A 27,290-nucleotide genomic window follows, 5' to 3' on the forward strand; every position below is an offset into this window, starting at 1 on the left:
CAACAAAGTTTATTTCAAATTTTTAAAATTGATTAAATGCTCAAAATTTCATAACCTTCCTCAATTGTTCTGTATTAGAATAGTTGTAGCGTAACTGATTTTATAAAATCAAAATATGTTAAATTTCACATTTAAATCTCACATTAATTTCTTCATTTCAATAAAATAAATCTGACTCCTAATATAAATGTTTCCCTTCAAATTCCAAAGAACATCTAGTTGATAATATAAAAAAAAACCAACTGCCTTTGCTCTACCATCAAATGCTACGCAACAACAATATTGCAGTGTTCCCACTGGGAACTGGTGGATCGCCCCCTTTTATTACTCTTACCAGACAGGTCACCAATCATTTATTACAAATGATGGATATCACAGTTCAATCAATTCAATGTTACACAATTGTCGTCAGGTTAATTGTTAACAGAATTATAACTGTCTTCTCGTTAATGGTACAATTGAATAAAATTGACAAATTGATTATAAGTGTTCCTCAATCATTGATTATAGTAGGCGAGAATATCCAATTAGCTGTCAACGTTGGAATATAAAATTCTTCACCACTCTCGTCCAATTTCAAATTCTAATGAAACACCAACATTCCAATTAAATAACATTCAGAGTAATTATCAACTTGATCATTTAAATAATACAAAATTATAATAGCACAGTACTACCTATCTCTTACTCCAGCCGCCAAATAGACAAAGATAGAAGTAATTTTCGACAATTTCAAAGGGAAGGTTCGGTCAGTAAATATCTCAAATTTTAAATCAATTAGAGTGGCCAGAATAAATTCACTCACCTGTGATAATAATTCCGAGGGTCACTTTCATTAGGGTCCAAAACCGCATCTTGGCTTCTGGATTCGGGTTAGAGTCACACGAATATGTTGTTCCCACGAATTAATTTATTGTTCTCATGGAAATAATCGCCCGAATAAGTTCCACAGAATATATCAGAAAACTACAGGCAAACTTTATCAGGGAACCAATCCTTATTGGCTGTATCACTCGAATAATTTCAACAACTATAACGAAACACAAAGAAAGATTTTATCGTTCATATCTCACGAATTTGTTCAACATAATACAACGAGTACAACAAATTAATTTGACATTGACTAAACACTGTAAAGTATCAAATTTGGGTAGATAAAAATCCCTAACCGAAATAGTAATAGGTCTGAAAATAAAGTAACCGGCTAATATCGCCAAATAGATAATAACTAAGATTAGATAGCATCAGCTTGTTCTGGCTAAATGGTACAAAAACCTAAAAAGGATTTGAAGGAATTTTGTTGCTAATAAATAGATTATTATAATAAATATTTTGAAGATTGAGGTTAGGTACATGTATTCACGGATCGGTGACCTAGAGATCGATCAAACCGAGAAACGTAGAATCTGACCAAAACCCCTTGGCAGAGCTTATTGCAATCAGATGGTGCAATGTGAAAAAACACCTAATCACGTGGCTAATTATTAGGTAGCATGAATTAATATTAATGTATAGAATATTAGCTAGCATGTAAAGAGCATAACAAATAAACCAAATAAAAATAATTAAGTGTATTCAGGAAATAAGAGGTACCAGGCGCATGAATACCGAATAAAATTTGCATGCACCAATAGTAAAACGGCAGTTAATAGGCGGCAACTGTAGGCCAATTCAAAATATTTCTATATATTTATATAAATGTACTAGATTTTGTGTTAAAACTTTGTATAGTCTATGTTATCGATATGGCTCGAATGCAAAGAAATTATTAATCATACAATCTAAGCAATATTTTGATATTTTTTGTAAGATCTATTTGACCCTAAATGGCGGAGGACTAAGATATTCAAATTTTATGCTAATTTGAAAGTCGGAAATAAGATTTGTAAAATTGAAAAAAGGAGAACCAGCACTCGCCAACCAAATGCCACCAGGAGAGGACCCCAAATATTTTAGAGCGTAGTACCTTGATAATGATTTTGTAAAAGTTAAAGTTAAATTAAATTATTAAATTTCTTAAAAGACTTCGTGATGCTTTTGTGAAGCAGAAGTCATTTTCAATTTCAAATAAATTTATAACCCCTTGGAAGAGACGATTCCGGCTACCATATTCCCGGACCACATGGAGTTGGATCGACATCGGCGGCTTACAAGAAGATTTTCGACACGTGAGTGATAAATATTGAATTAGTGATGGGCGCCCTAGTGCTTCGAATTAATCTAATAATCAAAGCTAGCTCGTCGAAAGGGTTTTTATTATAAATTAAGAAATTAATAAGAGTAATACTTGCGCAAGTAAAATTAGTATTAAAGGTATTTTATTAAAAGAAAAAGATAGATCAATATTTCAGAAATTTCTATTAATCAAGAAGTACAAAATCTAGGCTATTAAAACATATGCATATGATATTTATTTTTTGCAATACAATTGCGATAGTTTATTACAGCTCTAATTCACTAGATGAATGGCTCTACCTATTCCGTCAGGTGCCGAATCTTGCACCCTGAGATAAAAATATATATTCGATATAAAGAAATCTACTAAGTACTAGAGATTTTAATATATATATATTTGGATTATTAGTGGCTAATTTATCAAGCTGATCTTAAAGCACACATTTTTAATTGAATTGTCCAAGTCGACAAGTATTAGCAAGCGCATATCGCAGCTACATGCAAAGAATGCATATGATTTTAAGATAAAGGCACATGGTAATGATTCGTGCCATAAATCTAGAATATAAAGTTTAGCCTGTGATATTTTTATTGATTTCAATTATTGTTCTATTTTTATATATATTTTTTTATCGCTCTATATATATTTTTTGCCTCGATTTATTTTTTGCATTATTTGTGTAATATATGTATGAAACGTTTATGGTGTGCATTTATTTATTATTCCTCAACACTATTGTATAAGTATCATATTTATATATATTTATTTTTTATTGAATTACAAGAGTTATAGGAGAAGCCATACCTAGGCCTAGAAGATTTTTAGACTGAATACTATTAGAAAACCACGACCTAATTATATAATTATATCAAATCTCATGCTTTACCGACTGATGCCAAGCAGGAGGCTAATCGTTATTTAAATATAAAGAATAACGTGACATAAAGACATGGCGCCCAACGTGGGGCTCGATGATGAGAGCCAAGCTCATTGAATAATTATTTGAAATTAAGTCAATAACCATATTGAAAATTATAGATAACTTATACGATTTTGAGGAAAACTGGCGAAGTGAAATTTGTATTACTTTTTGGGGAATCAATAGCTTTAAATAAAGAGAAATTATATGTTTTAAAGAAAATTTTATATTATTAGTACTGTAAAAAATACATGTTTATAGAGAGAGATTATATTTTATGGGCCTAAACTGCTAGTCAGAAATCAATGAATAGTATTATTATATTATAAGAGCTTAAGTAATAAATAGGTTACCTGGCTTGTAATGTCCATAGGCCTATCCTCATTTGTGTCCTTATTAATGCCTTGTTGGCCAAAACTTTCACTTTTTTAACAACACTTGACACTTAATCCATTTTTAAAATATGAGTCTCTTTTCGTCCACGCAAAGTAAGGTAGCAGACACACTGCAGACGGCGATAGTAGCGGAGATCGACGCTGAGGGGGGCGCGATGGAGTCCAACGCCCAGATCTCTTCAATCACCGCCAAGAATCCTGTGAACAGTAATAAACCGTTAAATGTCTCCCAAGAAGCAATAAGAAGGGTTATAGTAGAGGGGATGATCAAGTCATTTTCTAATAGTTTAGAAAAAACAATGACCATGGTAATGAAGGACTTGAAGGCGGAAATGAAGGAAATGCGGGAATCATTGAAGGATACACCGGTAAGAACGGGTAAGGAAACTGTGGACACAATATCAGCATCTACCGCTGAAAATCAAGAACTAACTACAACCGATTTAACAGCAAAAATAGATACTGTCACTTGTGAGTTAAACGAAAGAATAGATAACCTACCAGCACAAAACACTTCGCAAATTCATGAAATAGCTCACCCAAATTTTGATATAAATCAAAACATAGTACAACTTAATTCATTGGAGACAGCCGTTGGAGAACAGCAATTATTTTCATCTGAATTAAATGCCGAAGTAGTAGAGAATGAGACAGAAGCTTCTAGTCATTGGAAACAGGCCCAAGAGAAGTTAGTACAACTTGAAAGTCAAATACATCAATTTCCGCACGAGAATATAGAGCCTATTCCCATAGCAACGTTTGATTCACTACACAGTTTCAATGAATTAGGCCGTTTTGACAATACAGACCGCTATCTCCAACCTAAAGAATTTATAGATCAGATAAAACTAGTTCAATCATTAACACCCACCTCTTGGAATTTTTGGCGTCTTCGTTTGACTAGTTTATTGATTGGCGAACCCCTGATGTTCTTTCGGAGTAGAGTCCATGAATTTACATCATTGGATGAGTTTGTAGCTGTCTTCCTGGAACAGTATTGGAGCAGAAGTAAACAGTTGGACGTGCTAGCGGACATTATCTCATGCGATTTCAACCCTAACTTAGACGGTGCATGTACCACTTTCGTCACTGCCCTACAGTTTAAAAATTCTCAATTGAGCGAGCCCATTAATGAATCGGCATTAGCAAGTATTATTTTAAAGAAGCTACCGTATCAAGTTAGAATGGCACTCGCCACACAACCCATTACTGATTGCAAGCAGCTGATAAATCATTTATATGGCATACAGTCTGTGATGGCAATATCAAACCACCGTTCAGACCAGAGATACGCACAAAATCAACATAACTCAAAATTTAGTCAGTATAACAGCCAAAATTATGAACCGGTATCATATGATCGCTACCGATCTGCCCCTCAATTTGAACGCCGCTATGAGCACAGGCAAAATGGTAACTGGAATAATGAAAAATTTCAAAATCGCACAACCAACCACTATGCCCAGCAGAGCAATCGTAAGAATCACTATGATGGCCGTGATCGATTAAACTCAAATAATAATCACACACAGAACAATTACAACAGAAATTATAAACCGCCACCTCAACAAGTAAGCACAAATTATACATTAGCACATGCAATAGGATTGAATCAACAAAAAACCCGGAACCCAGCACCCAACGACCCGCCACCAGATATACAGAAAACTACAGCTAATAAACCAGGACTATATGATACCCCCGATATAACACCTACAAGCTCCAATGAAACAAACAAAGAAAATCAAGATACTACAGCCTCATATACCACCTTTGTGAACGGTTTACCGAAAATATTAGAAAAACAGAAGTCAATACAAGACAGCCTACCATCAAAAACCGCCGCCCACCATGAAATTAAAACAACCCGCAAACATCAACCCATACTAAGCATCCTGTTCCCTACCGAAGATCCCTCACCACCGGAGAACAGCAACAGCCACCAGGATCATGCTATAATCAAGGAGTTGGTGGATACAGAACAAATTAAAAATGTAACAGATCCGTGCACTGAACCTACAACCGCCTATCAATGGACACCACCGAAGCAGACAGAGGACCCCAAGATAGAGGATCAAGAGGACGACACCAGGGAGGACGGCATCCAGGACAAGAGGAGCGACCACCGTAAGGCCCGGAGACGGAGGCGCCCGAGGACACCCGACCGGCATCAGGACGGAGAGGACGGCATTCGGGAGAAGAAGATGCATCGCAAGGCCCGGAGACGGAGGCGCCCGAGGACACCCGACCGGCATCAGGAACGAGAGGACGGCATTCGGGAGAAGAAGAAGATGCATCGCAAGGCCCGGAGGCGGAAGAAACGGAGGAACCGCGCGCGCCGATGGAGGCCGCATGCGCGTTTTAAACGCCCGAGGAGGATACCGGACCGGGACCAGTTTGGAGAACAGACCACCGACGTCATGCATCCGCGGCACATACGCTTCAAGAGAGCCAATCAGCGATGTGACCGGCAAAATGGACGTAATAAATGGGATAAAAACGGAGCTATTAGAAGGACTACTATCGATTCATGTGTGGACAATAAATTGGATTATTTGTGGGAACTAATTAAGGATAAACAGTGTTTGAGAAGAATGGAAGCAATAAAAAATAATATTATGAAAGTGAAAGTACCTGGATATTATGCTATTGAAAAGTTGATAAATGTTTTGATATGGTGTGTAATGTTTGTAATAATGGCTGTGATATTAATAAAAGACTGTGTTGTAGATAGGATGGAAAATATTATATTGTTATTATTGAAAGAATCTATTATTGATAATTGGAAATTTAATATTATAAAAATGTTTATTGTTGTGGGCTTAATGAATTATAATGAACTGAGATCAAGAACATTAGATGAATATAAGAGGAAAGATGAATTAAAATTACATGATGATTGGAATAAGAATGGATTGAAAGGAACTACCATTAATGAATCAAGGAATTGTTTAAAAAGGTATACAAGATACCGGGGTTTTATATTCATGAAGATAAATTAATAATAGGACAGCCTCAACTATCAACAATCAACAGCAGATAACCTAACCGGCCTTGTAGCTATAACAAGCAGAAAGCCAAGAGTTACGGGAAAGCCACGAAATTTCTACAAACCATATCGCAGAATTTGAAATAAATACGATAAACAATCAAAGAAAACACCACTATCAAGCCAATTACTAACCTTTCGTAATAAATTTAATCTTGGCATAGGACCGCATGGCAACAATCCAGTGTTTTATTCCTTCCAACCGTTAGAAGCCTGCAATAAGAAAAAGAACAATTTTTAAATATGTAATTAAATTAGCTACATCAACTAAAAAAGGACACAAGCGGGGATAGTATATTTAAAATTTGTAAATTACCTTTAAAGAGAAAAAATGCAGCAGTTAGGTTAATTATGAAATTCGACAGCAAATTCTGTAGAGCCAGTGACCAGCTGGGCAAAGCCACCTGAATCAAATATGTAATGTCTGTAAACATATGATTATGAAAAAGTATGGTAACCCCAAAATTGTTATTTATTATTGTTATTTATTATATTTATCAATGTTAGTACATTTATTTATATGTTTTATATTTATTGCCATTAGTTATGCCACGTTTGTTACCTGAAAAAAAAAAAAAAAAAACTAAAGTGAATACAAGCTACCAAAAAACCAAAGAGCCATTAGCAAAAGAAAAGTATTGTACCTGATGTATAGAAAATTATTTATATTAAGACCTAAGAATACTATAAGATATAAGCCCAGAAGTTTGTGAATCGAAATTATTGTCTGAAAGGAATCGATTGTGAGAATCATGAAATGTGTGTAGTTAGGTTGGCGGCCCTGCAAGCGGCGAATTTAAAAATATTATGTTTAAGTGTTGTCAGGAGGAGTGCGTTTAGAAGTTTATATTTATGATATTTTATGTGTGTTGAGGAGGAGAATTGTTAGTGTATTTGATAAAGGTATAAAGGAGATGCAGCAAATATGTCTGCGAACTGTGATAGAAGTATGAGAGTATAATTTATAAATAAAGTATAGTGTATATCCATGTATTGAAGGGTGGGTTTTCATTAAAAACATTGTGATTCTCAAATATTTTGAATTCAAACCCAGGGGCGCGTGTAAAGTATCAAATTTGGGTAGATAAAAATCCCTAACCGAAATAGTAATAGGTCTGAAAATAAAGTAACCGGCTAATATCGCCAAATAGATAATAACTAAGATTAGATAGCCTCAGCTTGTTCTGGCTAAATGGTACAAAAACCTAAAAAGGATTTGAAGGAATTTTGTTGCTAATAAATAGATTATTATAATAAATATTTTGAAGATTGAGGTTAGGTACATGTATTCACGGATCGGTGACCTAGAGATCGATCAAACCGAGAAACGTAGAATCTGACCAAAACCCCTTGGCAGAGCTTTATTGCAATCAGATGGTGTGCAATGTGAAAAAACACCTAATCACGTGGCTAATTATTAGGTAGCATGAAATTAATATTAATGTATAGAATATTAGCTAGCATGTAAAGAGCATAACAAATAAACCAAATAAAAATAATTAAGTGTATTCAGGAAATAAGAGGTACCAGGCGCATGAATACCGAATAAAATTTGCATGCACCAATAGTAAAACGGCAGTTAATAGGCGGCAACTGTAGGCCAATTCAAAATATTTCTATATATTTATATAAATGTACTAGATTTTGTGTTAAAACTTTGTATAGTCTATGTTATCGATATGGCTCGAATGCAAAGAAATTATTAATCATACAATCTAAGCAATATTTTGATATTTTTTGTAAGATCTATTTGAACCTAAATGGCGGAGGACTAAGATATTCAAATTTTATGCTAATTTGAAAGTCGGAAATAAGATTTGTAAAATTGAGAAAGGAGAACCAGCACTCGCCAACCAAATGCCACCAGGAGAGGACCCCAAATATTTTAGAGCGTAGTACCTTGATAATGATTTTGTAAAAGTTAAAGTTAAATTAAATTATTAAATTTCTTAAAAGACTTCGTGATGCTATTGTGAAGCAGAAGTCATTTTCAATTTCAAATAAATTATAACCCCTTGGAAGAGACGATTCCGGCTACCATATTCCCGGACCACATGGAGTTGGATCGACATCGGCGGCTTACAAGAAGATTTTCGACACGTGAGTGATAAATATTGAATTAGTGATGGGTGCCCTAGTGCTTCGAATTAATCCAATAATCAAAGCTAGCTCGTCGAAAGGGTTTTTATTATAAATTAAGAAATTAATAAGAGTAATACTTGTGCAAGTAAAATTATTATTAAAGGTATTTTATTAAAAGAAAAAAGATAGATCAATATTTCAGAAATTTCTATTAAATCAAAGAAGTACAAAATCTAGGCTATTAAAACATATGCATATGATATTTAATTTTTTGCAATACAATTTGCGATAGTTTATTATAGCTCTAATTCACTAGATGAATGGCTCTACCTATTCCGTCAGGTGCCGAATCTTGCACCCTGAGATAAAATATATATTCGATATAAGAAATCTACTAAGTACTAGAGATTTTAATATATATATATTTGGATTATTAGTGGCTAATTTATCAAGCTGATCTTAAAGCACACATTTTTAATTGAATTGTCCAAGTCGACAAGTATTAGCAAGCGCATATCGCAGCTACATGCAACAGAATGCATATGATTTTAAGATAAAGGCACATGGTAATGATTCGTGCCATAAATCTAGAATATAAAGTTTAGCCTGTGATATTTTATTGATTTCAATTATTGTTCTATTTTTATATTATATTTTTTATCGCTCTATATATATTTTTTGCCTCGATTTATTTTTTGCATTATTTGTGTAATATATGTATGAAACGTTTATGGTGTGCAATTTATTTATTATTCCTCAACACTATTGTATAAGTATCATATTTATATATATTTATTTTTTATTGAATTACAAGAGTTATAGGAGAAGCCATACCTAGGCCTAGAAAGATTTATGAGACTGAATACTATTAGAAAACCACGACCTAATTATATAATTATATCAAATATAACGAATCAACTGGACTTATCTTTAACGTTCAAATCACAAAATCAAATCAACGAAAATAATATAACAAATGAAACTTATTTCACCGCAGTGCGTTCGCTCAGGAGTCCATCGCTGACTGACTCGAGGGCTGTCCATGGACATTACCCTAGCCTAAAACACATGGGAAACTCACCTTTTTCTCACGGGAGAGAAAGAGTGAGAGCTTAAAATTGGATGGAGAAAGAGATAGTTCCTCGTGGAAAACTGTCACCAGATTGCAGTTTTTTTCCACGAGGCAGAAGAATACGCTGTACTGTGCACTATTCTTATATTCTAAAACGCAATAATCTACTTTTCACACTAGAGAAAATTGAAATACCCTTACGTCTAGAATAAAAATGAAACACATAGAAAATTCAGTCCGATCACGCCATCGAGTCCAAAGTTCAATGATTTTAGATTGGCATATCATGAGAAATAAAAAAATAAAATAATTCACCTCCTCTCAATAATTCTACCCATTATAAAACTGTTCACCAAACATACCCAGTTTTCCATCTATTAATAATAATATTATATCATCTGGAAAAATGCAATTTGTATATAATTGTGAAATAGTGTAGGAGGAGACCGGTGTCTATTGCAGTTTAGAAAAGCCTGCCTTCCCTAAATCGTATCCTCACCACCGTCCATCCCACCATCAATAGGAAACTGCAAGGTATTTTTCAAATATTGCTGATTGAATATGATTTGATGAGTCAATTCTTTCATTTGCTGCATGTTGTGTTGTTTGCGCGGGATATCTGAAGAGAGATTTCTACATCGTTTTCAAAACATAAGTCCGCTAATATATCAGTTCATATTTGAATCAGAAATAAATTCGTTAGAGCCTACTTTGCACCACCGCTTGTATTCTTGTAACATTAAATTTTATACTTTCCATTTTTTAATTAGAATACTATTTTGATGACTATATAGATTGACTATTAATATTTAAGTCTTGCTGATTATAATAATGGCACATTCTATACAATGGCATATTCTATACATTATATACTCATTGTAAACATTTTTCCAATAAATTGATTGATTGATTGATCAAAATACTATCAACTTCACTTCGTTCGGTACAAGATATCAATGAATTTCAGCACAGTTGTAAGAGAGAAAATATTTTTTGTAAAAAAACTGTTTTCATGAAAACATTGAATATAATTCTTAAACAAAATACCAGTTTAATGTATGGAATTTGTACTAAGGATTGCTTTTTTGTAATTTATGTTATAAGTATGTGTAAAATCTGACAAAGTCACAGTCTAAAAACGTCACCGTCACGGTTACACATCACTGTCATACTCCAGATTGTTTTCTAATATTATTTGTCGTATTATTTGTCGTTTCAATTTTAATATTTTTATTATTCAATTTTTGGAATTTTATTTCGTCTTTTAGGCATCTTACTTTCTAGATATTTGCTACTTTTTCATCAAATGTTTGCCAATGTTTTGCTTACGTATCGAGCGTTTCCGGCTTGTCCTTAGTTAGTCGAGCCTTAGCTTGCTTTCTCGTCTTCCGATCTCTTCTCGTTGGTGAGTGCTCATTGCTTATGCGGTCTACCTTTCTTCATCCAAATTCATCTTGTTTACTGAACGTTTTAAATGTGAATTATTCCTTCAAATTAATTCTTCAAATGTATTCATCAACTGTGATACAATTATTTATCAATTTCTTGTGTATTTAGGCTGATAGACTTTGTCAAGATTCCATAGTCTCGTGTTGGCGTCTATCGCTATTCATCTAACAACATGGCTTCACCACTTGAAACTCAGACTTTCAATTTCATCATCTCTACCGTTTGGAAATCAATCTAAAAATTCCACAACTTGGAATTCGAGTTATTTGTTTGGAGTTCTACATGTTCCTGTGCACATTCCCATTGGGGGAATTGTCTGCTGTGTTTGATGCTTCCATTTTTTCGTCATCGCGTGGCCATCGTGTCGTCGCTTGCTGAACGTGCTGTTCCTTGGGAAATTGTGGATTCTTTGCCTGTCTGCCTGGCCGCATCTCTTTCTTCAAAATTTAATTCAGGTTACATAAATCTTTTTATTCAATTTTCATTTTACTCATGTATTGCATAATTGTTCATGAAACAACATACAGTGTGTCGAAACTGGACCACGTTGTTCTCTTTTTCTAATTCAAACATTCAATGTTAATTCATATTACTTTTGTAGCTATTATTCAGCTTTTACAGCAATTAAAAACATTTAATTGTCCGTACTTATTCGGCAATCGAGCCTATGTACAGGAATTCAATATGCTACAGTGTATGTTTCATTGAGAGCACTGTCCTACGTTATTTCAAAGTTATAATATGTATTCATTGTATTTGATAGCTACCCTTGGCTTACAAGTGTATTAATGTCAACCGAGACATTCAATTTTGTTGTATGTACCCTTGGCTTATAAGCGTATTCTCATATCTAGATTATTGTATTAATGTCGACCAAGACATTCTATTTTGATAGCTACCCTTGGCTTATAAGCGTATTTTCATATCTAAATTATTGTATTAATGTCGACCGAGACATTCAATTTTGATAGCTACCCTTGGCTTACAAGTGTATTTTCATATCTAAATTACTTGTGTTAATGTCGACCGAGACATTAATTCAATTTGATAGCTACCCTTGGCTTACAAGTGTATTTTCATATCTAAATTACTTGTGTTAATGTCGACCAAGACATTCAATTTTGATAGCTACCCTTGACTTACAAGCATATTTTCATATCTAAATTATTGTATTGATGTTTAACTTGACATTCAAATTTCTGAAGGCCCATGTCGCATATATTAATGTACTCAACATTGAGAATTATTTCATTGTATTTGATAGCTACCCTTGGCTTGCAAGCGTATTTTCATATTTGAATTGTTCTATTGATGTCTAACTTGACATTCAAATCATTGAAGGCCTATGTCGCCTATATTAATGTACTCAACTTTGACAATTATTTCATTGTACTTGATAGCTACCCTTGGCTTGCAAGCGTATTTTCATATTCGAATTGTTCTATTGATGTCTAACTTGACATTCAAATCATTGAAGGCCTATGTCGCCTATATTAATGTACTCAACATTGATAATTATTTCATTGTATTTGACAGTTACCCTTGGCTTGCAAGCGATATCTTAATGCCAATGACGCCTATTTCAATGTGTATGACATTGATTTTGGAACTTACTTATGTTAATGTCAACCAAGACATTCTCATTCCTGAACTTATTCATTGGTATTAATGTCGATTACTCTAAGGTTATTTGTACTAGTGTCAATCAAGACATTCAACTATTTCAATTTATAGAGCATTATCTGCATCTCATTGTCATTTGTTATTTTTCTTTTTAAAATCATTAACATTGAATTTTTCAACATCAACTTTATTATTGTATAATTTAAAATTTTCTATTTTCAATTCAGGTGTCATTGACAATACCTTATCAATTATTGTCAGTCTTCAATGGTCATTAGTGACATTAATTTACATTCATTCAAATTTTGTAATTGTTTATTTTCTAAAAGTTTTATCTCATATTGTCATAAAATTCAGCTAAAGATTTTTATTCGATTTAATTTCCATACACTTGTTTTTGTATGTGGCCATCTGCCTATTATTTTATCAATATTAAATCTCAACTTGTTTACTCATTTTGTCTTTTATTGGCATACTCCCAGCACTTCAAGCTATCAGTTTTTTATGCACAGAATTCAGAGATTTATTTTGTAGGTATTAATAACAACTATCATTTACAGTCCACTGCCCTGACTTTGGATTCTGTCATAAAAATGGTCCTCTGCCCCACGTGCATTTTTGATTCAGTAGTTACCTAGGATAATTGTTACATTTTTATTACCCATTTTCTTGGTCCGTTGAACCTTAGGGTTTTAGTGACCGTGTGCCTAATAGTCCAGCTTGACGCCAATGATTAGGTCTCACACTAGAGTATATTTTATTCCATTGTATTTTTGTATGTTTGTATTGTTTAATATTAAGCATTCACAAACTTGTTTCAATTTTCAGTACTGGCTGCAACTCAAAGCATGCTGTGACATGTATGCACCAGCTATAAGCTATCTTGTACTCTGAGAGACTGAACTGCACTGAACTGGTCACAGACGGCTATTGGGCTATTGCGCATTGAGAAAACAACACAGGGCACACTACACCGCCTTGCGAGCTCGCTACTTGACTCGCCGCACAGCAAGCTTGACACAACTTGCCTCAAATGCACAGGCGTGCCTCTCTGTGTACTGGACCAGCGCCCAAAGTTTCTTATTGGCGCAGCAATCGCATTGCTACAGTGCAGGATCATTTAGTTTACTCAGGTTTTTCTGTTAATTTTCAAGCATGTCCGATCATGAGGAAGATTCACTTCCTGAGCCTTCTTCTCTTTTCAATGCAAGAGACAATTTACACCAGGAAATAGATTGGTTCATAACCAGCTATAACGATTATGTTGTGGAAACTGAAGCCACTTATTATCAATTGTTGACTGTCAAAAACGAACTAGGTCCACTTAGAATTAAGTATGACAAAATCTATGAGCAACTATCCAACACAGAGTTGCAAGCACAAGACACTTCAACTCATTTTGAAATACTTACTAAGTTTGTCTCCATTACCTCTAAGGCAAACGCTGCATTAACTGCTTTTGAAAGCAGACAACATAACAATGAGGCCACTGCTGGTGCTTCCCAGCGGCCAACATCTCAAAACTCGCATTTGACAAATTTTCAGTTGCCTCAGATTTCGCTTCCACGTTTCAATGGGGAGCTTTCAAAATGGCAAGCATTCTCAAGTGCTTTTACCAATATTATTGGTAATCAGGATAATATTAATGACTCATTCAAATTTTTCTTTCTTCGTCAATCACTCAGTGGTGAAGCTCTTGCTAGAGTGGAACACATTGAAGCTGACAAAAATGGTTTTCAGCTTGCATGGAACCTCTTAAGGGAGAGGTATGACAATAAGAGATTAATTGCTGCCAGGCATGTCATGGCAATTGAATCTCCTCCTACCATAAAACGTAACTGTCCGCAATCATTACAGGCATTCATCGACTTTTGCAAGTCCCACATTACCGCACTCGAAGCACTTCAACTTGGAGTCCAAATCAAGGACTTATTGTACATGCACAAAATGTTGTTGCAGTTGGATACTGCTACTGTTCGAGAATGGGAAAAGAGTGTTGGTATACATGAAATTCCCACCACTGACAAATTTTGGAATTTTTTGGAATCACAATGCAAAATCATGGAAGCTGTTGCTTCAAGCTCAGCTAACCACCATCAAGGAAATGTACAGCAAGGTACATCTAACTCGGTTGGTGCTCATAGCAAGCCGAAGTTCAATCAAAATCAATCAAATGTTCAATCTAGAATGCAGGTTACTACCTCTTCTATGCCACCTTGTAGTTTTTGTAATTCTGTTGGTCATTTTCCAAGTCTTTGTGATGAATTAGGTATTGAAGTTGCAGGTTATTGATCGTTGGAATGCTGTCCGTGACAAAAGGTTATGTTATAATTGCATCAAGCCTTTCACACCCAATCATACTTGTTCGGACAAATCTTGTGCACTTTGTGGCAAGAGTCACCACACTGTTCTTCATAGGCTGTATCCTCAATCGCGAGACACTCAGCCTACTTCTAAGGATAAAGTAACTTCCAATGTTATTCATTCTCAATCTTTCGCTCCTTCCAAGGGTAGGAATGCTGTTTTGAATTCTGTCATGGTTCAGAATGCGGAAACAACTAAACAAGCTGTTTCTAATGCAGAACAGCCTCAGAAGAATACTCATGTCACGATGAGCTCCACCTCGTCACTGTGTTTGCAACAGCAATCAACTGTTGCTTTGTTACCTACTGCCGACGTTTTGGTTCAATCTTCTAGTGGAGAATTTATTAAAGCAACCACACTTTTAGATTCTTGTTCTGATTGTAATTTGATGTCAACTAGGTTGGCTGAAAAATTGTCACTTGTTACTTTGTATTCGGACACTTTGATTCATAGTGTAGGTGAGAATAAGACCAAATCATCTATTTCTCATTCAGTTTGCTTGTCTTCATCTGATCGTTTGTGGTCGGTTGAAGAAAATTGTATTGTAGTTGAGAGCATATCATCTAATGTTCCTAGTGTGAACATCAATCTTTCTAAAATTTCAATTCCCATTGAACTTGAATTAGCAGATCCATTGTTTGATCAATCTAAACCTGTAGATTTGTTACTTGGTGCTGGCATATTTGCATCTATACTTCAGCCTGGTAAATTGTATCTAGCTCAAAACGCTCCCATTCTTCAGAAAACTAGTCTAGGTTGGGTCATATTTGGTTCTTGTAAAACTATTTGTCCTATTGCAGCACCTCGTTTGTGCCTCCCTGCCTTGCCTGTGGCCACTCCCCGTAGGGTCATGTCGAATTCTCTAACTTCAAATGATGTCTCTCATCAATTAGAGAAATTTTGGAAGTTGGAAGAAATCTCTCCTCTGCTTCCTCCCTCACCTGAGGTTTTGAAACTTGAAAAGCATTACACAACCACTACCATGCGTCTTGAAGACGGATGGTTTATGGTCACTCTTCCCAAAAAGGATAGTTTCCACTCATTGGGTCATTCCCAATTTCAAGCATTGAACCGATTCCATTCATTAGAAGAACGGTTATCATAGAATATTGAATAAAAAAATCAATACACAGCTTTCATGGAAGAATATCAACAGTTGAATCACATGTCACCAGTGCCTCCAGCACAGGATAATGAAAAAAGCTTCATTCCCCATCACCCGGTTTTTAAGCCTGATTCGACCACTACAAAATTACGTGCAGTATTTGACGCTTCTGCTAAATCTACCACTGGAACATCGCTTAATGAAGTATTGTACGTTAGTCATACAGTTAAGCCTGAACTGTTCGATATTGTTCTGCGCTTTCGCACACATCAAATAGCCTTCATTGTAGACATTACTAAAATGTACCGTCAAATCTCAGTTCATCCCTCAGACCGTAATCTTCAGAGAATATTTTGGAGATCTGATGTTACTCTACCCATTCAAGAATTCACCTTGAATACTGTAAGTTACGGCACTTCGCCAGCAGCTTTCTTAGCTACTTGTACGCTTCATCATTTGGCCGATCTTGATACGGCACCCAACTCTGCTGTAGCTAATGTTATAAAAAATCACTTTTACGTTGATGATCTTATTTCTGGTTCCTCTTCGGTTACAGAAGCTAAACACTTAGTTCAACAATTGATTAATACATTAGCTCAGGGTGGTTTCGAGCTTAGGAAATGGCTGTCTAACTCTCCTGAAGTTCTTGCTACTATTCCTTCTGATCTGCTTGAATCAAACACTTCCAAACCTAATTTCAATGATAGTGTGGTCAAGGCACTAGGCCTCATTTGGAATTCCACTCTAGACATCTTAACTATTTCCTCCAATGTTGCTGATGTATTACATAAAACATCTTTCACTAAAAGAGAACTTCTCTCTTGTATTTCATTCAACAAGGTATTTAACTTTGAAGAAATCTGTACTCTTGCTGCTCAGGTCGAAGTCATCTTGAATTCGCGCCCTCTTGTCCCCTTGTCGGAAGATCCGCATGATTGGACGTCCACTTACATCATTACCCTTCTTACTGCCTAACACCAAACACATTGATCATTGTTCACGTTGGTATCAACTTGCTGTTTCTATCCAGGAGCTTTGGGATAGGTGGTCTCGTGAATATTTAGCCACTCTTCAGAAAAAAGGCAAATGGTTAAATGATTGTGAAAATTTGAAGGTCAGTACGGTTGTCATCTTGAAGGATCCTGGTTCTGTGCAGTCCACTTGGAAATTGGTGCGCATTACTGAAGTTCATCCCAGTAAGGACGACAAGGTTCGAGTTGTCACTGTTCTCACTCCCTCCGGCACTTTTGAGAGAGCTATTTCGAGTTTAGCACCTCTTCTCATTGATGAGGACTCTAGTTGATTCCCTTTTTCTTATGGTTCATTTCATATTTTCAGGTTTCATTGTTTTTTTCCCTGGTTCTCACATGGGGCCCAGTTTTCAGTTCCAATTGCTTTGCCAGATTTGACATATTTTTTACCTTTTCTTATTGTGCCATACCCCCGTATGACACAAGGGGCCCAGTTCATGTAAAATCTGACAAAGCATTTATTGGAACAGGTCCACTTCAATACTTGTTCCGTTACTACGTAGACGTTATTTTGTCCGTTTGCACTGTCCGGTGATGTCACAGTCACGGTTACACGTCACTGTCATACTGAAGATTGTTTTCTAATATTATTCGTCATTTCAATTTTAATATTTTTATTATTCAATTTTTGGAATTTTATTTCGTCTTTTAGGCATCTTACTTTCTAGATATTTGCTACTTTTTCATCAAATGTTTGCCAATGTTTTGCTTATGTATCGAGCGTTTCCGGCTTGTCCTTAGTTAGTCGAGCCTTAGCTTGCTTTCTCGTCTTCCGATCTCTTCTCGTTGGTGAGTGCTCATTGCTTATGCGGTCTACCTTTCTTCATCCAAATTCATCTTGTTTACTGAACGTTTTAAATGTGAATTATTCCTTCAAATTAATTCTTCAAATGTATTCATCAACTGTGATGCAATTATTTATCAATTTCATTGTGTATTTAGGCTGATAGACTTTGTCAAGATTCCATAGTCTCGTGTTGGCGTCTATCGCTATTCATCTAACAACATGGCTTCACCACTTGAAACTCAGACTTTCAATTTCATCATCTCTACCGTTTGGAAATCAATCTAAAAATTCCACAACTTGGAATTCGAGGTATTTGTTTGGAGTTCTACATGTTCCTGTGCACATTCCCATTGGGGGAGTTGTCTGCTATGTTTGATGCTTCCATTTTTTCGTCATTGTGTGGCCATCGTGTTGTCGCTTGCTGAACGTGCTGTTCCTTGGGGTACTGTGGATTCTTTGCCTGTCTGCCTGGCCGCATCTCTTTCTTCAAAATTCAATTCAGGTTACGTAAATCTTTTTATTCAATTTTCATTTTACTCATGTATTGCATAATTGTTCATGAAACAACCTAAAGCATGTCGAAACTGGACCACGTTGTTCTCTTTTTCTAATTCAAACATTCAATGTTAATTCATATTACTTTTGTAGCTATTATTCAGCTTTTACATCAATTAAAAACATTTAATTGTCCGTACTTATTTGGCAATCGAGCCTATGTACAGCAATTCAATATGCTACAGTGTATGTCTCATTGAGAGGACTGTCCTATGTTATTTCAAAGTTATAATATGTATTCATTGTATTTGATAGCTACCCTTGGCTTACAAGTGTATTAATGTCAACCGTGACATTCAATTTTGTTGATAGTTGGCTTATAAGCGTATTCTCATATCTAAATTATTGTATCAATGTCGAACAAGACATTCTATTTTGATAGCTACCCTTGGCTTACAAGTGTATTTTCATATCTAAATTATTGTATTAATGATGACCGAGACATTCAATTTTGATAGCTACCCTTGGCTTATAAGCATATTTCCATATCTAAATTATTGTATTAATGTCGACCGAGACATTAATTCAATTTGATAGCTACCCTTGGCTTACAAGTGTATTTTCATATCTAAATTACTTGTGTTAATGTCGACCAAGACATTCAATTTTGATAGCTACCCTTGACTTACAAGCATATTTTCATATCTAAATTATTGTATTGATATTTAACTTGACATTCAAATTTCTGAAGGCCCATGTCGCCTATATTAATGTACTCAACATTGAGAATTATTTCATTGTATTTGATAGCTACCCTTGGCTTGCAAGCGTTTTTTCATATTTGAATTGTTCTATTGATGTCTAACTTGACGTTCAAATCATTGAAGGCCTATGTCGCCTATATTAATGTACTCAACATTGACAATTATTTCATTGTATTTGATAGCTACCCTTGGCTTGCAAGCGTTTTTTCATATTTGAATTGTTCTATTGATGTCTAACTTGACGTTCAAATCATTGAAGGCCTATGTCGCCTATATTAATGTACTCAACATTGACAATTATTTCATTGTATTTGATAGCTACCCTTGGCTTGCAAGCGTATTTTCATATTTGAATTGTTCTATTGATGTCTAACTTGACATTCAAATCATTGAAGGCCTATGTCGCCTATATTAATGTACTCAACATTGATAATTATTTCATTGTATTTGACAGTTACCCTTGGCTTGCAAGCGATATCTTAAGGCCACTAACGCCTATTTCAATGTGTATGACATTGATTTTGGAACTTACTTATGTTAATGTCAACCAAGACATTCTCATTCCTGAACTTATTCATTGGTATTAATGTCGATCAAGACATTCAACTATCTTCTTCTCTATACTTATATAAGGCTAAGCCCCGAAAGACTAAAATCACACCACAGCCCAAACTACTGAGCCTAAAAACTTGAAATTTTGCACGATTGTTTATGGTAGCCTGAAAACATCCACTAAGAAAGGATTTTCAGTAATTTGCTATACCCCCCCTCCTGAGGGAGCTCCCCCTGAGGGAGCTAGGGCCCCACAAAAATGTTGTACTTTTTAACCGCTCATTGCACAGCAAAGTCATGAAGAACTTTTTTGTTCAGCTACAAAAAAAATTAGATCTATGCAGAAAAATTTCTATCAGGAGCACAGGGGGGTCCAGGAGAGGGCATTTTTCGAAAATTTTGATGTAAAATCACACTACAGCTCAAACTAATTGTCCTACAGACTTGAAACTCTGCACAAATATTCTTCAAGCATGCTAGACGCGCACTAAGAACGGATTTTGAGATATTTTGCCTCTGAGGGTTTCAAAGGATGAAAAAGGATCCTATTAAGTAAGGTTATGAACATGGTAAGGTGAGTGCCATATGGAAATGAGATAATTTATCTATTGAAATGTGATATTCTAACATATGTTGTAATCATTGGAAATAACAAAATAATATGATAGAAATTCAAAAAAGAACATCTGTTCTATTATTGCTTTCTACCTGATTCCACTCAACCACAATAATATTGTTCTGATAATTGATAAATATGTTTAATAATAATATTATTATTGATATAATAAAAGTATTGTTTTAATAATTAATTATTATCATTAATATAATAATAGTATTGTTTTGGTAATCAATAAATATTTTCATTTTCACAAACTCTGTATAATTTATAATGGTGAATGTGAAACAGCTGCATCAAAGAAATTATCTCAAAAACATATGTTAAGGAAAACCATAGTTTTTTGAGACAGCTAAATAAACGTCTACAGTTTTATCAATGATGTATCGGCAATATGAAAACGCATGCAGTTAATATTTATTTATTAGAACAGTCACAAACACGATATTTGGAAAGAGAAACAGGCAATTGCCCAAAACTTCTTCAATTCCTTGATTTTGGCACATAAATAGTCCAAAGTGAGGTTAATATGTCTTTAAATAAAGGTGTTGATATCTACATGATAATTATTCCCTACCATTTCTATTTAATTAAAATTTCATAATTATTCGAGCCTTGATAGAATGATTGACTCACTGTACAGTCAGTCAAAAATTTTAATATTGAAATGAGGGGTATTTTGGCAAGCTGAACAAAAAAGTAAGGTCCTATGCACCTTTTTGATATTATTTCTTCAAATGAAAAATGAGTTTTGTGGGTTGTCAAAACTCCCCCTGAAAGAGAACTATTCATTTTATCCCATCTTTTAGTAAAATAACAATGATAGCAAGAACCCGTGCTTCGCAAGGATCTATTTTAAAACTTGACAAAATGTAAACTTGACATAATGAAATTTTGAAGAATTGAGAATAGGCCTATAACCATCCTTGGTTAATTAAGATTCTATAAGCAAAATTTCAAGTTAATTAGTCCAGTAGTTCAGACGTGATGATGCGATTATCACAAAATTTGTGATCTATTAAAATTTGTAATACGATGAATCACACAGAATTCAATATTCTTTCCATTTTAGGATGCTAAATTTAGCATTTTAGGTGCACAAAACTCATTTTTCATTTGAAGAAATAATATCAAAAAGGTGCATAGGACCTTACTTTTTTGTTCAGCTTGCCAAAATACCCCTCATTTCAATATTAAAATTTTCGACTGACTGATCAGTAAATTTTTCAATTAAAAAAAGGTTATATCAGTGTTTCAAAGAAAAATATTCAATGTTTTCATAGCTGTAGATTGTCGATATATGGTCCAGGAAATATGCGATGTACGATGATTCACACAGAATTCAATATTCTTTCCATTTTAGGATGCTAAATTCAAAAAATTGTAATATTACATTTTTCTTCTCACATTGGAATCGAATCTTCAATTCGAGATCTATGGAACTTTATAATAAATGTCAGAGTTATCAATAGACGGATAAACTTTTTGACGGAGAATTTATTATCGTAAATGTTTGTTGCATTGTTCCATGATGTCACCGAGGCAGGGTTAACAAATTACTGGATAAATGGTTTATTTAAATCGAGATATATATAAAAATTTAAAATAACATTTTCAAAATAAAGTTTTATTGAGAACAGATGTAGAATGTGAATTCTAAACTTATAAGTTATAATTTTTTGATGACGTGTCTGTGGAGATCAATATTGAACAGGGCGTTGGTTTTGTGACTTTCAACTTTGCTTTTCCTGTTCAGCTCTCCCTTCTCTTCTGAAAACATGGCTGGCTACAAATGTTGTCGTGGAGTTTTGCTCTAAATCATTTTCGTTTATTAATGTTTTAGATTGAGTTTTATATAAATTTTTGTGCAAAATTAGCTATTAGTGTAGTAAAGCCAATAGCCACTGTGTTTCAACTGTAAACTAGATAAGTATTTTAGTTCGTAGTTACTTGAAATAATTGGGCTTGTAAGTTATTGTTCTTTGTATATTTCTGTGTTTTGCCAAAATTTCATCTGAAGATTATAAGTTAATTTGCTCTGAAAACTGGATTTCTCATTCATAGGCAATAGATCCATTCACAGTTTATCAAGAATCTATTTTATTGGAGCCGACAACTATTCTTAGGTTGATAGGTGTTAAATGCTATTCCAACCGTTTAAGGAAAAATTGGTAGCACGGTAAATGTTACCCCTGTGGTGTGACCGAATTACAAAATAAATATGTCCCAAATGGTACACTATGAAATCCCTGGTTATAAAAATTATTAGTAGGATAGATATCTTGATGGGTTGTGAATGGTATACTGCTGAGTGGGAAATTGGTTCAAGAGAGATCAAGTCCTAATGAATATATTATCTGTGCAGACTAGCAAAATGGCATACAATATGAAAAATATTAAAATTGATGATGAATTAATAGCTGCCTTAACACAACTGTTTGATAAGCAAGATGCTAAGTTAGACCAAATGTTTGAAAATCAAAATGCTATGTTTAATGCTAGGTTTGATGAGATGAAGCAAGAATTTGCTAGCATAAGACTAGAGCAGGTTAGTATAAACCTTCTATTGAAAAATGCAAATGAAACAGTGAAAGATAATCATGAAGATGGAAACAAATTGAAGCAGGATGATAGTAGTGTTAAGTTACAAGATCAACTCATTCAAGTTTCTGACAATGTAGGCCTAGTTACTGTTGTTGAAAGGGTCAACCATAGTGAAAGTGTAGAATTGAGTAAAGAAGTAGGTAGGGAGTTGTCTTCATTGAAAGTCAACTATCAAGAAAGTACTATTGCTACATTGAAGGTTAAGAAAACAGTAAACAAATCGAATGTTTCTATGGATCAGATTGCTACATTGAAGGTTAGGAAAACTATAAATAAAATGAATGATTACATGAGACAGGTTTCTGTGGAGGTTAGGAATAATGTCAACAAAATGAATGTTGCTTTGAGTCAAGTTGATGAGTTCAACTTTCAACTGAGAATTGAAAAGGTGTATGCAATGCATTCTCAAGTGAACATGACTAACTTTTGTAGGCAAAACGGCTTTGTTGAAACAAATGAACCCATGAACAATAAAATCATGTTCTTGAAGAAAACAAAACGCAAAGTCTCCATTGATGTGTTAGTATTCAAAGGTTGTTTCAAGTTGCTTACTTACAAGATGATGACAATGAATCACATGATGAAAGGGTATTCCCCAACACACAATGATTAGGAATCCTGTGTCATGCCGGGATTCAGAATAGCAATGACCGTAAATACTACGTATGGTAAGAGTCCATAATTGTATCTTTTTTCTTTCCTGTAGCCTATTTTCTTGGCCCTTAATCTTTTCAATTTTCGATTCTTTCCTGTCTTTGTGTAATATTCAGTAAATTTCTTCTATGAAGCATATCTTAACCAATCTTGTCCATAGTTATTTAAATTTGTATTTTTTCTGAAATAATATTAGAAGTTGAAATAGTAGCTTATTTTCCTAATCTTTAATTGTTGATAAAACTTAACTTTTCTAAAATCTATCCATTGTTGTGTAAATAATTGTTTGCTTGCGGTATATTTTTTCATCATGTATTACATATTTTAATCATGTCTATTTTTTTCAGGTATCATATTAGGTAATTAGGTTTTTCAGAGCAATTTTGTCCCATGTTCTCATCTTTCATTGCATATTGTGCCATAAGCCATATGTAATTAGGTTATAGTTTTCTTCTGGGCTTTTAACCCATTTTGCATTTTATTTTTTCTTTGCTGTCCAATACTTTGGATTTTTGGTAGACAAGTAGGTGTGATTCTTTTAGAGGTGTGGGCGTGAACCACATATGGCTGGACTCGATTATCTGACCTACTTGTTTGTGATATAAAAACCTTATGACTGCAACAACAAATGTTTGTAAAACCTTTTGCATACTTTTGTTTTTGTGGTCCGATACTAGAGTCTGCTATCACATTGCCTTACAGACATCTAGGAACTTTCCACCCAGTCACAATAGTCAACATTTTTTTTTCCTTCACCAGTTGTAATTGTGGGAGTGATAGCTCACAATTATAACAAATTAGAGTCATACTTGGAATTTACAAAATTCCATAGTAATATATTTTATTAAATATACTTCCTCATGAAAGTTCAGTACTGACATGTAGGATAGGCTCTAATTAATCTTTCTCTTCTTTGTATTGTTTTAGGGAATTTATTTACCCAGTTTTCTTTTTCTCTTGTTTGTATTTTTTAGGGAACTTATTTACCCAGTATTTCATCTTGATCATCTTTGTATCATAATCTTGAAATGTTTATACTTATTATACAGTCTTTAAATTTTAAATTATTTTAAAAAATAATTGGTTTAATTTAAAACGTTGTGTTATATTATCAATTGAAATGAGTTAAAGGCTAAAATTTTTCTAAAGTGTTTTGTAATTGATATTTTTTTTCAAATTTTAAAACTGTTTGTTCTATAAATTTTGATATGATTGATTATCGTTTGAAATGGATGCTGGAGTGTATGTAGAATTTTTAGTGGGGTTTGTTGATTAGAATTTTGCTGGTATGTGATTGTTTTTTGAGATGGAAACCCATTATTGCCTAAAGAAGGAATAACAGAGGTTATGACTTAGAGAGGCAGTAATGAGATAATATTTTTTGTGTTGATTACTTATTTGATTGCCATAGATGCAAAATGATGATTAATTATGAATATTGATTGCCTTTGAAGCAAAATATTATTGATGTTTTGAATGGTTTCTTGTTTAATGATTGATAGTAAAGTTTTGTCATGAAATGTAGTTTGTGTTTAGAACATTGAAGAGTCGAAATAAACTATAGTATCCAACAAACGATGATTAACAATATTAAATAATTTGCTTTTTATACAATTTTTGAACAAAATTAAAACTAAATAATTTTGAAACCTGAATGATAAATCATAAATGTGAAATGAACTTGCTATAAATGAAATGTTATATTAAATGATAATGAAATGCAGATATATTATGAAATGATTATGAATAGAAGACCAATTGTCTGAAATTATTGATATAATGTATTGAAATTATATTTTGTTGTGATGATCTGATGTTTTTTTACAATTTTGATAATGATACAGGGTGTTATGAAATTATATTTCTATTTTGAAGAATGGATTAAAATTTTGATATTTGAACAGTGAATAGATGAAAATAAATTTTTAAATTATCATTGATATGTCCATATTTCACAATTTATGTATTGCTGACTGTATAATAAGATGTTAACAAATTTCAATTTCATAGATACTTAAAATAATTTTATGTGTATTAGATTGTATGATAGCCTAATCAAGTTTTTCTTCTTAGTTTATAAGCATCTTAAGATAACAGGTACAGCACAGACATTAACATTGAAATAGTTATCATGTGAATCTCGAAATCAGCAACAAGTGAACGCCATGAAGAGTGTTAAGAACATTTGGGTGATTTTCGAACTAGTGTGACATAACTACGCCAATATCTATGCCAAAATCTACGCTGTGGCCTACACTAATAACTACACCAATATCAACACCAATATCAACACCAATAACTACGCCAAAATCTACGCCGATGCCTGTGCTGATGTCAACGCCAATAGCTACGCCAATGCCAAAATCTGCGCCAATGCCAACAACAAAAATCAATGCCAATAGCTACGCCAATGCCTGCGCCAATGCTGATGCCAAAATCTGCGCCAATGCCAAAATCTGCGCCAATGCCAACAACAAAAATCAATGCCAATAGCTACGCCAATGCCAAAATCTGCGCCAATGCCAACAACAAAAATCAATGCCAATAGCTACGCCAATGCCTGCGCCAATGCTGATGCCAACACCAAAATCAACGCCGATGCCTGTGCTGATGTCAATAGCTACGCCAACGCCAATGCCAATATCAACGCCGATGCCAAAGCCGACACCAAATCATACACCAATAGCAATGCCAATGCTTATTGCTGACTCTGTATCTCAAACTTCAACACTACTGCATTACCTGGAGGTAATTGCCATCCATGTTCACATTCACAACTTGGAATTCAGAAGAACAGTCACAGTATCATGAAATAATTGATTCAAAAAATCCTCTCCTAAATCATTCCTGTATGCAGAACTCTAAACCTTGAAAGCTGAAAATATCAAAAAACCAAACCTTACCTAAATTAATCCTCACCTAAATTAATCCTGTATGCAGCGTCTATCTCTTTTCCAAAAAACGAATTACATTGTCATTTCAAGCCGGAAATGTACATTGTATAATTACAAATATGATACAAAATTTATGTGACTCTGTATTGAATTTGGAATGCAGCCGTCTACTACAAACATGAAGCAATGCTAACTGAGATGTCACCTGTATCGAGTTTGATATGCATCAGTCGACTACAAGTATCAGCCCAACACTACCTGCATCCAGATCAGCCCAACACTAACGTCATCACACTGGAGTCACACTTAACTGAAAATCATACTGAGTGCCTTAACGGACTGTTTTCCAAAATGTGCATCAATAAAATCAACCGCGTCAATAGTGAAGAAATGAACATTTTTTGATTTATTGAAATTTTTATGTGAAAATTAAATGTAACAATTCATCAATTCATTTAAAAAAAAAAAAAAAAAAAATAATAATAATAAATTTTTCATTCAACATACTAAATTTTTTTTATGCAATAAAAATTAAATTTTCTATCTATTAAATTTATGTGCAATTTCAAAAAAAAAAAAAAAACTATTCTTACATATTAAACTTTCTGTTGAGATATTTTTCTTTAAATTATAAAGCTAAATCAAAAAGTAATATTGAT

General features: G+C 34.0%; 1 protein-coding gene across 4 annotated transcripts in view; it reads left to right on the forward strand.

Moving 5' to 3' along the window:
* LOC120351851 overlaps positions 1–27,290 on the forward strand; it is a 55,771-nt gene that overhangs the window by 9,848 nt on the left and 18,633 nt on the right. The gene's annotated exons all lie outside the window — the stretch shown is intronic.

This window comes from Nilaparvata lugens, chromosome 6, assembly GCF_014356525.2.
Source record: "Nilaparvata lugens isolate BPH chromosome 6, ASM1435652v1, whole genome shotgun sequence".
In the NCBI taxonomy this organism is placed as follows: Eukaryota; Metazoa; Arthropoda; class Insecta; order Hemiptera; family Delphacidae; genus Nilaparvata; species Nilaparvata lugens.